At 31.9% G+C, this 12,175-nt stretch overlaps 1 non-coding gene across 1 annotated transcript; it reads right to left on the bottom strand.

The window, feature by feature from the left end:
* Positions 1 to 1,253: 1,253 nt before the first annotated feature.
* Positions 1,254 to 1,327, bottom strand: Trnai-aau. Its single transcript has one exon. It is a non-coding gene; the product is annotated as a tRNA-Ile (tRNA).
* Positions 1,328 to 12,175: the final 10,848 nt, after the last annotated feature.

Genomic DNA, 12,175 nt, shown 5'->3' with positions numbered 1-12,175 from the left:
TGGGGGTGGCACCGCCCACTTGTATGATATACGCGTATCTCAGAAACAACTCGACCGATCTCAATTAAATTTAGTAAACACATTGCGCTTAGGCTTCTTAAGCGCCGTATTAAAAATTTTTGAAATCGAACAAAAACCACGGGCTCCACCAACGTAACGGTTATTTCAAAAAACTCAAAGCTAGCTATATTTTTTTGAAGGAGTAGGTTTTTCCCGATTTCAAAAATATTCAAGACGGTACTTAAGGAGGTACGAAGTAAGAAGTAGTTCCTGAGATACGCGTATATCATATAAGTGGGCGATGCCACCCCGATTTTCCTAAAATTTCTTGAAAAACCACTTTTTTGCTAAAGATAATGTATATAAAAATTTTGAATAAATATTGATGAACTCCTTAGCCACACTGCTCAAAAAATCTGAAATTCTGAAGGCCGGATTTAAGAAAAGTCGCCTAAATTCGACAGTTTTTATGCGATTGCAATAAATAAGGTATAATTTTATTTGAAATTAGATTTAATTTTAGATAGAACTCCATATTTTGAAATTGTAGGAATTATCGATGACCAAAATTTAAAAAATTAAGATAAATATGGGTCTTTTTTTAATTTACCCGATAAAAAATCCCAACAAGCCTAGTCCAACAATAGATTATTATATGCTATTTTAAAGGCCTATATATCCTCTTTTCCTATCATATTAGATCTTTGAAATCGAATCAAAAATAGTCATTCAAAAACTGGTAAATCTACAAAATCCTTTTTTCTGAGCTAAATCGACAAGTCGCGACCTCTAAATGACCATTAAAAAAATCTATAAAAATAGACAATAATATTTCTCACAAAAACGAATAAAATTAGGGGGTAGGGTTGAAATTTCCAAAAAAAAAGCATTTTCGATGAGCACCCTAACATACATATTTACATGCAGTCATGCAAACGGCAAAAGGACCAGCAAGGCAAAAACGCCTGCCAACCCCCCTTCATTTTCACTATCATCTATTCATTCGTCCCAATGGAGTTCCTTTAATGAAAGTGAGAAGATGTAGATATGGGCTCATACAAAATTCCATCACTAATTGCAATCCAATTATAAATGATATTCAAATAAAAGTGTAAAGCAGCGCTTTAAATTTAAGAAATAAGATTATTTTTCCACAAAACTTTTCATTAAAAACAGCCTCAAGCTCAATAAAATTGTTGAATATAAATAAATAAAGTTAATAAAGTATTTAAAAAGTATAAAAGAACCGAATGTGGCCCATGAGGGGATCGAACCCGCGACCTTCGCGTTATTAGCACGACGCTCTAACCAACTGAGCTAATGGGCCAGTTGGCCGGCGGCGCTCAATTGGCTTATATTGGCGAACTATGTTGATACGTACTTACATATATACACATCGAGATATCTAGCTATGTTTGAATGCACGTATGTATGTATGTATGTATAGTTAAAAGTTCTTATGTGAATATATGCGACTAGTAATATTTTTATTTTCGCGCTATAAATAAACTTCAAATTCAATTATGGGCAAACATACATATGTACATACATTCGTTGTGAACCAGGGATGGAATTTCAAAATGTGCCAAATGGTCTTCAAAAATAGTGTCGAAAACAAAATGAAAGTGCCACAAAATTGGATTTTTTAAGGCGTTTTAAGAACAATATATTTTTAAAAATAATATTTTTAAAATACACTGAAGTAATATAATAATTATTAATTAGCTAAATTATTACAGCGAATCACTTTTATGAAGGATTCCTTAGACATATACATAAATTCATAGTAAAATTACAAGAATTCCAATTACGGAGGGGAAAGACAACGCAATATTTGTAGGTATTATGACATTTTTACACACATACCTATATGCGAAATAATGGCAGTGAGACACTTTGACCAGTTTCGCCTATTTTGTTCATTGATTATTTTTCGAATAATTTTATATAAAAGTTTAATTCATAATTTAATAAACACAATATATGTACAAAAATCTTCATTCCAAACTGCACAAAAATTATAAAAATTCAGCAGGTTTTCCCAACAACAAACTTTGGAGTTCAGGATTTTTTAAGGTGATTACAAGTTTTCAATTTCATGCATTTATTTCCATATAAAGTGTGTTCGAAAATTTTTTTAATGGATGAAAATGTATGACACCGTCAGAAAAAAGTTATCAAAAATCATCGGGCTAATGGACTTTAAAAATGCAAACTTAGAATCTTTCCAAAAATTCTGAATTAAAAGCTTGTTGTTGCGAAAACTTACTTTTCGTACTGCGTATTCACAATAGAATTCAGCGGTTTGTAAATATGTCTCATGGCCCTTATTTTAATTTTTAGTGCTTTTATTTTCACTTTTTGTATTTTTTTAAACTATGTACATATAATGTGGTATGTGATTTTTTGTTGTATAGTGGCCTTTTATTTTAAATTTCTGCATTTTATGATTGTGCCAAAAGTACCTCTGTAAATGAAAGTGCCAAAAATGGCGCTATTGTGCCTACTTTTCCATCACTGTTGTGAACTAAAGCGCTACCAATTTCAGCCCAACTAATTCAAGTTTTATCCCTTTTCAATGTTAAGGACTGGTATTTTTAAAATGACGGTGTTATACGGGATGTGAATTGTTTGAATATGCATCAGTAGAAATCCTAGTAGCATCATACCTCACAGCGCTCGAACAGTCGCGCTGGTCGACAGAGCAAAGCACTGGAGTGCCAATACTGAGGTTCAAGTCCTCGGACAAGGATTTTTTCTTAAATCAATGTTTTTCCAAAGAGAAATATTTTTTTGAAATGCATTAAATTTATACGGTAAAATACATAAGTTTTTTCTTAAATAAAATTAAATTTGCGAATTTTAATTTTATATTTAACTTTAAATACGTAATTATAATAATTATGTAAATTTCAAAAGTCTTAATTAACCACCTTCAAAAGCGGACTCGAACGTGCGATATCGGAACCAGAATAAATAAATGAACTGATATTTTTACTGGCTGGCTTGGGTTTTCGCTGCAGCCTGCAGGGTATCTCCACACATATGTACATATTAGGGATGTTGCGAATGTGGAATTTTAGACATCCGCGGATGCGGATGCGGATGTTTAAAAGCTAACATCCGCGGATGCGAATGAGAATGCGGATGTCAAATATTTTTAAGAAATAATTTTGGTGAGTACATTAGGGCATTTAGGTAATTAGAAATGCAAAAGTTATTAATTTTTAATAATGTTTTTTCACTAAATAACTGAGGCGACAAACTTGAACAACTTGAAACTTAACAAAATTGTAGATTCTTTTCGATTGACGCTGCACCAGTTGAGAGGACTTTCAGTTATATTTCTTTTTTTATTGCGGTGCAACAATTCCTTTTTGGGAATTGCATCTGGGCTGCAAATGTCGGATGTATCCTCCTGACTTTCATCTTCAATCTAGCATCACCTAGCAATATCGCTGTTTAAACACCGTTATGTTCCAATTTGGAGCACCAATTCTTTTGGTTGTTTCAGAATTTGGAGAACGGTTTTCGATTTTAGTTTTTGTAATTCATTTTCAACCCTGTCTTCTGTGACTGGTTTGAAAAATGTGCGCATATAGCGAGGTTGGGAATATGTGGATATGGCAAATAAATTATTTTCTAGGAATGAAAACTTCGAAAAAAATTCTGTTTTGAAATTAAATCTTGTTATTTTATTAAAAGGTACCCCGTTTCTTATAATAATTTGAATTATGGAATCACGGACGATAAGGGTCTCAGATTTGCTTAGTTCCCGGGTGTTTTCTTGGAAAGGTTCGCCTGTAATGAATACCTTGTAATTAGTTTCTTTTATTGGTTAGATGAGCTCGGCCTTTCCTTGTTGCAGGTACTCACAATTAATTACTCACCGCTGTCGGTACCATAAGCCCTCAAATCCATTTTGTTGTTCCGTTCCATGCGCTCAATGTGTTTTGATATATTTTTTGAGGCGAATGAACGCAAGTTTTCAACATACATATGTATCAGGGACCGTAAATAAAAGTTACTTTTTTCAACACCTAAACTTGGCCAGATATTTTTAAGTCGAAAATAAAAGTCCTTTCCTAATAATAAGCAAACCGCTTATACAAATTTAACAAGTTTGGTATCAACTGAAAGAGGACTAAAATAGCTTTAAAACTGAAAGATTTAAACGAGGAAAGCCAACAGAAAGCCAGCTGTTCAAAAATATTTAAATAAAAAATGTTTTTTAATTAGAACAAACCTTGGGTCAGGTAGCATTTCTTTTGTATTAAATTATTAAAAAGAAATATAAATAGAAGTGGTAGCCTTCGATAGTTATTTCTGTTTAAAAGCTATTTAAGTCCTCTTTTATTTGGTACCAAATTTGTTTAGAACTTAAAAAATATCTGGCCAAGTTTAACTGTTGTGAAAAAATAACTGCTATTTACGGTCCCTGATATGTATCGTTAATACTATAGTCGCTGAAATGCAAAAAACCACAACTAACTAAATTTTTGTATTGCCTAAAACGATGTAGGGACTTATGATTCGATGAAATGCATCATAATCAATCAAAAAGTTAATTTTGGATTTTTAGTTAGTTACGACTTTATGTATTTCAGCGACGATGTGAGTTAAGCCCTTTCCATACTATACTAACGATATATTATTTACATGCCAAGTCCCACTCCTCAATAGATATAAAATTCACATTGAATTAATTCTTATTTAATTTGTGAACTTGGCTGTCGACTTATTTACATATAATTTCATCTTTATTTCGATGCGTGCTAATTTTGACAATGTACACAAAATTTAAATAAATGTTTTTGTTTTCAAGCTGAAAAACTAATAAAAGGAAACACGGAACTTAAGAATAATAAGTTTTATGAGAAAAAAATAATTAAACTTTTTTAAGTTTTTTCAACAGACCTTTGACAAATAATATTCGATAGTTACATAATTCTAACCTAATTAAAGGTAATATTTTAACGCGCAAATAGTCGACTCTCTTTATAGCCAGCCGTTGAACATTTCCGCTGGAAATATCTAGTATTATCTTACTCTTTGACTTTAAATTACGAAAGAAGGTCGACGTAGGGGACAGTCTTAACCAGGGCTGCCAACTATCCTTAGCTAAAAGGTGCCATATTGAGGATAAAAAAGTGCCAAAATGTGCCAAATAGAAAAATAAAAGTCCCAAAAATGGTGCCATCCTTTTTAATCCTTCCCATTTACCAATAAAATAAGAACCACATTTCTAAAACAAAAATGCAATGCCCAAATAAGATAAACCAGTTGAATAATCTTTAGAAATTAGAAAATTTTGGTTGAAAAAAAGAAGTACAAACAAAGGATTTCACAAACATTTATTGAAATATTACTATTTTTGAAAACTTCCATTTTGGCACTAAGTGCCAAATTGAAAAATTAAGTGCCATTTGATGTAAAATAGGGCCAAAAATGGCACGGTTTGAGCCAAGTTGGCAGTCCTGGTCTTAACGTAGCATCTCCACAGGCAAACAATTTTTGGCAAACATTTTTTGTTTGTCAGATATACGTTTTATCAGTGCACTTGCACCATATTCGCATTCGCAAAAGCTCCGCATTGATTATTGTGAATGCGAAAGCGAATGCGAATGTTAAAATTTATGCGGCACTTCCGCGGTTCGAATGTGAATATTCGCAACAACCCTGGTACATATGTATGTACATACATTAGAGTGGTCCAAAAAAAAGTAAAGTCGGAATTTTAATGCTCTCATTTCTAGCATTTTTTATACCGAAAAAAACACGCCCCTGTTTTTATATTTCGAAATCAAAAAATATTTGGAGGTCGCTCGAAGCGCTCCAAATTTTGCATGTATTTTATACAGAAAAAAAAACAGTTTTTCGTAGAAATTGTATAGAATTCTTTAAAACCAATATTTTTCGACCGGAAAGCTCTGCCTCGCTTAAGAAGACTTTCAATAAAAGAATACAATGGAGGGTCCCATAAAAAAAATCTTTAGTATTAAAAAAATGGTAAAATAAACAGTTGGGTACTATTGCTTTTGTTATTTTGTAAATTTCACACAAATCTTGATGCCTCAGTAAAAGTTTTGAGGTTTTTGAAGTTAACAAGTAACCACTTTTCGTTTAAATGGTATAGAATTATTGAAAATCAATATTTTTTCGATCAGAAAGGGGTGAGAGCATTAATATATCGACTTTAATTTTTCACGTACTTTTTTGCACCATATGTGTACATATTTACTAGAGCGATTGACTGGCTTTTTCCAAACCGGTTCCTAACGGTTTTTGGATATCTATAGGCAGTTTTTTGAAATCTTGATTTTTCGTATATCGAATGAACCGGATTTTTTTAATCGAACAAACCGCGTTTTTTTTAATGTCATACAAATCTTGCCCTATGAATAAAAGTCTTCGAAGTTAACGAGGAAATCAAGTTTAAGGAAATCCATAAATATGTTTATTGAGGTTATTTGAGGATGCACAGGAACATAACAAAATAACATGACTATATCTGCCGAGGGTGACCGCTATTCGAAAAAAATTTAAACATGGGCCTCCCGAGTGGCAGTAGGCAACTTTATGGATTAGACTACGGCGGGAAGAGCACTACTCAAAACTGAAAAAATTCGGAAAAATGCAAAAAGTACTAAAAAAATGTAATAATAAATAAGACCAAATGTGAATTTTTCACTGATTTTTATTTGTTTTACTTTTGATCTAAAGCACTTTATGCTTATTTTGCTTTGCTCTTTTTTAAATAAAAGCAATGTGTCTTTACTACGCTAAGAGTACCACTCAAATCCAAAAAAGTCAGATAAAACGCAGTAAAGTATAAAAAAAGATTCTTAAACAAAAGTGCAATGCCAAAATAAGATGAACCAGTTGAATAATCTTTAGAAATTAGAAAATTTTGGTTGAAAAAAAGAAGTACAAACAAAGGATTTCACAAACATTTATTGAAATATTACTATTTTTGAATTTTTCAGTGATTTTTATTTGTCTTATTTTTAATCTAAAAACACGTAGAGCTTATGAACAATGACTATTTTAGCGTTTTTTGTTGTTGCTTTAGAAGAATATGAATAGCCTAAAGTTTTTGACTTAATAAATATTAAACAATAAGTATTTTTGAATCTAGTTGTGATTTTTTTATTAGTTTATTCAGTTACTCAATAGTTAGTTACAAAAAAAGACGACTTTGAACATATAAGCATGTAGAACCTCAAGCTCAACTACATAAAAATAATTTTAATAACTTTGTCTAGCTGGGAATGAAAATTTGAAGGTTCTTTGTAAAAATATATGCAATATTTAATGATAACTTTAATTATTTTACCTAAAATAGGAGAAAAAACTGTAATAATCACATACAATTTAACTTTAAGTTTGAATAACCGTTAACAGTAGGTTAATCAAAAAATTATACGGCCGGTTACTCAATGTCTAGCTAGCACTAATCTCCGGTTAAACATAGTTATCGACGTTACCGCCTCCCTGTTACATGCATGGGGTCGAAGCCGTCGATAACGATGTTTAACCCGGTCCTAACAGACGTTTTTTGTAGAACGTCTGATTTCCTACAAAAGTGTGTATCGCATCTTTTAATGCGATAATACATAGCCGAGAAAGCAAATATCAAACTTGAAAACAGTTTTTTTCTAATTAATTTATATGGAAAATGGAACGCGCGCGATCTTTTAAATTTAATATTAAGGGTTGAGCTTTTAACAGGCATCTTTTGATGTATTTTTAATTTGTCAAGCTAATTAATTAAGCTAATAACTTAAAATAATTTAAACGGGTTAAGAAGGGCGTTTATTGAATATAGTTGCCACCTGTATAAAGTTGAATGCAAAAATTGTAAGGAAAATGTCAACCTTATCTTTAAGGCCATTTCTAAAACATTTTTTGAAGAGAGTTGACACCTGTTTTAAAAATTCTAATTTATTTTAATCAAAAAGTTAAATAAAACATTACATTACGGGAGTCAATCGAAAGAGAGTTAGTATTGCTTTATCTGTTAAGTAAATATGTTTGAAGAGGGTTACCACATGTTTAAAAGGTTAAATTCATTTCGTTAATAAGAACTTGAGATATTATTTCGAAAAAAAAAGCCGACGGTCGAGAAAATGTTGCTACACTTCAGAGATTTTGACTCACTGCAAACATAAAACAAACACATGTATGTATGTCCATTAGACCGTACCACCTTACTAGCAAATAAAAAAGTCTAAAGCAATTTGGCAAGACAATTTTGAAAAAAAAAAAGTTTTTTTTTTGGCCGGACCTATTTTTGCATATTTCGCCTATGTACTTACATACTTTCAGAAAAAAAACAGATTTTTTAAAAACACAGGCCGACAAAAATGGAAAAATTTGATGCGTCAAATGTTAAAGCTGTTTCTGATATAATTTATATAGATTTCGAGAAAAACGAGTTTAAAGTGTCAAAAAATTGCGTGGCCTGCAATATTTGAGAAGCTCCAGCAACAGAAACAACCCTTAACTTAGGCTTAAAAGGGGCATTTTGATCTGATGGTCAATTACAGTATTTTTTGAACAGCAAAAACTAATTTTGGCGAAGTTGGAGTATATACCGCAATTAAATAAAAGGTGATAGAACCTTTCACTAAGGCTTAAATTTGGGCTTGAACTTTCGGCTACAATGCCTGAAAATACTATCCATGCACCTGACCCCTAAGGTGACTTATAGTCATTATTATTATCATTATCACAACAAAAACTGATTTTGACAATTTTGTTTTCAATAGCACAATTTTCCAGTATGTTTTATTGTTCAATAAATGACTATAAGTGACTAAGTTTCTTCTTAAATATTACAAAAACGCGATTTTTTACACCTTTACCTCGTTTTTCTGAAAATCTGGAGCTGATGGAAACTTTTTACTTATAATAATAATAGATTGGCGCTTACACTTATGTCAGTCTTTGGCCGAGCTTCTCCTCCGATTTGTGGCATGCGCCTTGGTGTTGTCACACAAAGCGGAGGGACCTACAGTTTTACGCCGACTCCGAATGGCGATTGTATTTTTATGAGAAGCTGTTTTTCACGGCAGAAATACACTCGGAGGTTTGCCATTGCCTGCCGAGGGACGACCGCTGTTAAGAAAAAACCTTTTTTCTATATTTTTTTTGCGATGTTGATTAACTTTTTACTTACGGAATCTTAATCTGCACCAAAAATCTAACAAAAACTGCCTTACCATTTCAGTGTTGCCCTGTGAAATAGTTCTATTGCAATAATTGAAATAGTTAAAGTTGAATGGTTTTCGGTGAACTGCAATTTACTGATTTACCATTATGGTGGTACTTTAGATGTGTAAGTACTACAACTGGGTACTTGAGCTATACAATGAACTTGGAAATGAAGAAAATTTCCAAGAACATCATTATAGCCTACTTTGAGACCCAAATGTAAATTTCGAAGATATGACAAGAAATGTAGAAACGAAACCCCTTCGTTGGACCGAAAAAAAAACGGAATTGCCTTTGAATCGAAATACTAGCTGGGAAAAGTGAAGTGATTTTCAGTGATAGAATATCAGGGGTTTGGTTTAAAGTGATAAAAACTTGAGGTCTATGATCTCTGGAACAATAAAAATGCCTCCTCAATACGGGAACATCGATATATCACACTTTAAACTCCCACTGCAAATGTCGCAGATATGATGAAAAAGTACACTTTATGAAAGTAGTCGCAATCACAAGTGTAGTCGAACATCTTTTTAGGGTGGCTTTCATTTGAGTTTGTCTTCTGCGTTAAGCTTTAGTTCAGTTGGGTTACATAAAAACTGGGTTTTGCGAAATTTGTAGTTTATGAGATAAGGATAAGGGGTGCCACTCGGACCCTAAAATGAAAACCCACACAATAAGCCAAATTTACTAACCTTAAATCAAATTTTGTTAAATACTTTCCATTATACTGAAATAATACAATAAACAAGTGGAACAAATTTACAAAATAATAATTACATATGTAATTTACAAAAGGCGCGAGAAATTAAAAAAACTACCTTTTTCTCTTAAAGGTCAGTATACAGCTCTCAAGAAAAGCAAACGCTCCATATAAAATGACGTAAAGTACGCTGTTCTTAAGAAATTTGCTACGCTTTCTACTACGGTTTTCTAAAGTTTTTTTTTGTGAAAACAGAGCACAAGGCAACCCATGCCGACTACTATTAATTCAAGCTTTTGATAAGTATAACTCCTCTTTGATGAACAACCTTAATACTTACGTAGTACTTCCGCATAAATCCTCAATAGAAAAGGATGAAACCAATAAAAAAAAAATACTTGTTTATACACACACATCTTTATAAAACAAGTATTTTTTTATTGCTTTCATCCTTTTATATTGAGGATTTATATATATATATATATATATATATACATATATATATATACGTACGCATGGATATCAGTAGAATTCATATCCAATACATTTATGGATCAATTTATTGGGTGAAGTGTCGAAGTAGGACATTCTCGTTTTATTATCTAATCGAAACATTTACTGGTAAGTTTAAATGGAAACTGACCACTCGTTTGCAAGGGTTAAATCAAATATGTACACTTACATATTTACATTCAATCATACATATATATGATATAAAAAATTGGATACTATCAAGAAAAAAGGTCACTATTGAGTAATTTAATGACGTAAACGTGAGCTATTCATGGGCGAATAAAATATGGGCAGTTGGTATTTTGCCGGGATGGTATTGAAAAAACATAGGCAATTAGAAAATGAAGCAAGTCGAGGCAGTTGGAAAGTGTGCTAAAGGATTATGTTTTTAGTGTGTGCTGGTTCTTTTGTTGTTTTGCGTTGAAATGTGACAATAATAAATGGATTTTGCCTCAGCATTTAACTTCGATAATGAAAGTGTATTTACGGTTTTATTTAATGCTGATTTTCTTACTACAGTGCCAAGTATTTTGAACTTTTTTTACTACATACATATGTACGTACATATGTACTTATTGTTAGTGTACATCTATTTGTTAGCAAACGTAAATCTTGCTGAACACTGGACAGCTTTGAATTTTTTGTGAGGTAATCTGTTACTCGAATTGTTGATATGATTGCATTTCGTATGCGATGAATTATGTTTTTTTTCATTTATTTATTTCTTAGAACTTAAATTGAATTAAATAGGCTATTTGTTATTACCGACAAACACAAAAAACACAATTTCAAAACTTTTTCATTTAGATGATACGAAAGTCGGAAATTAAAAGAAAGTCTCTCCCAAACAATTTATAAAAAATGGGTTTACGATTTTAGAAGAGTTTCAAGTTACAAACAAACATATATGGAGAAGAAAAGCGAATTTATATCCGCAGTTGAACATGTTTTCAGTTTTCTATCCCTTTTTAAGGCGAGTGTCGACTGCTATTGTGTAACTTGATCGACAAAAGGCTGTTTTGTTGTTTAAATTTTTTTCTTTAGATGCTAAGGTTTTCAATATTCATTAAAATTTAATTTAATTTAATTTTTAAAATCAATAATCTGCTCGTCATTGCCTACCTCCGATCGACGCTTCTCATCCTTGGCCTAGTGGATTTACACAAAAATCACATTTTGAAAAGCTGACCACAGCTTCCTTCGGCGGTGTAGGAGTATGCAGTATATTCGGCTCTGTTTTCGGTAATTTTCTTTTTGGATTTGCTTCCTAAACAGATCTAAATATCTAAACATGCTTCATAATTTTTTTACTGTTATATGTAAGTCTTTTTTTGCCTTTAACCATATTTTCCCACGAGCGCTGTGGTGGTCCCAAGCATTCTACAGCTTTCTATCTAGGTTTTGCCCGAATCCATTTTCCAAAATCGTGATGCTCTTACACAAGTTAAACCCACCGCGCAAGTTACATTTTTTGTTTACAACTTTAGGTCTGTAATTCAAGTAAAAATATTTAATATACAAATATTTAGCACTTTGAATGAAAATATCTTACTTTTTATCCATTTGTTATCACTCTTTTGGAATTTAATTCTTTTTTGATACTCCCACAACCAAAGAATGACAGTATAATATATGCAAGCCACAAGTTTTCTTAAAATTCTTATCTCATGTCACACTTATGGTAAAGAATCAAAAATTGCTGACCTATTAGAAATTTGTTCGAGCTTTTTTGTGGAAACTATAATT

This window comes from Rhagoletis pomonella, unplaced genomic scaffold, assembly GCF_013731165.1.
Source record: "Rhagoletis pomonella isolate Grant_MI unplaced genomic scaffold, Rhpom_1.0 Rhpom_scaffold_00013, whole genome shotgun sequence".
NCBI lineage: Eukaryota > Metazoa > Arthropoda > Insecta > Diptera > Tephritidae > Rhagoletis > Rhagoletis pomonella.
This window is presented reverse-complemented; position numbering and strand designations above follow the sequence as displayed.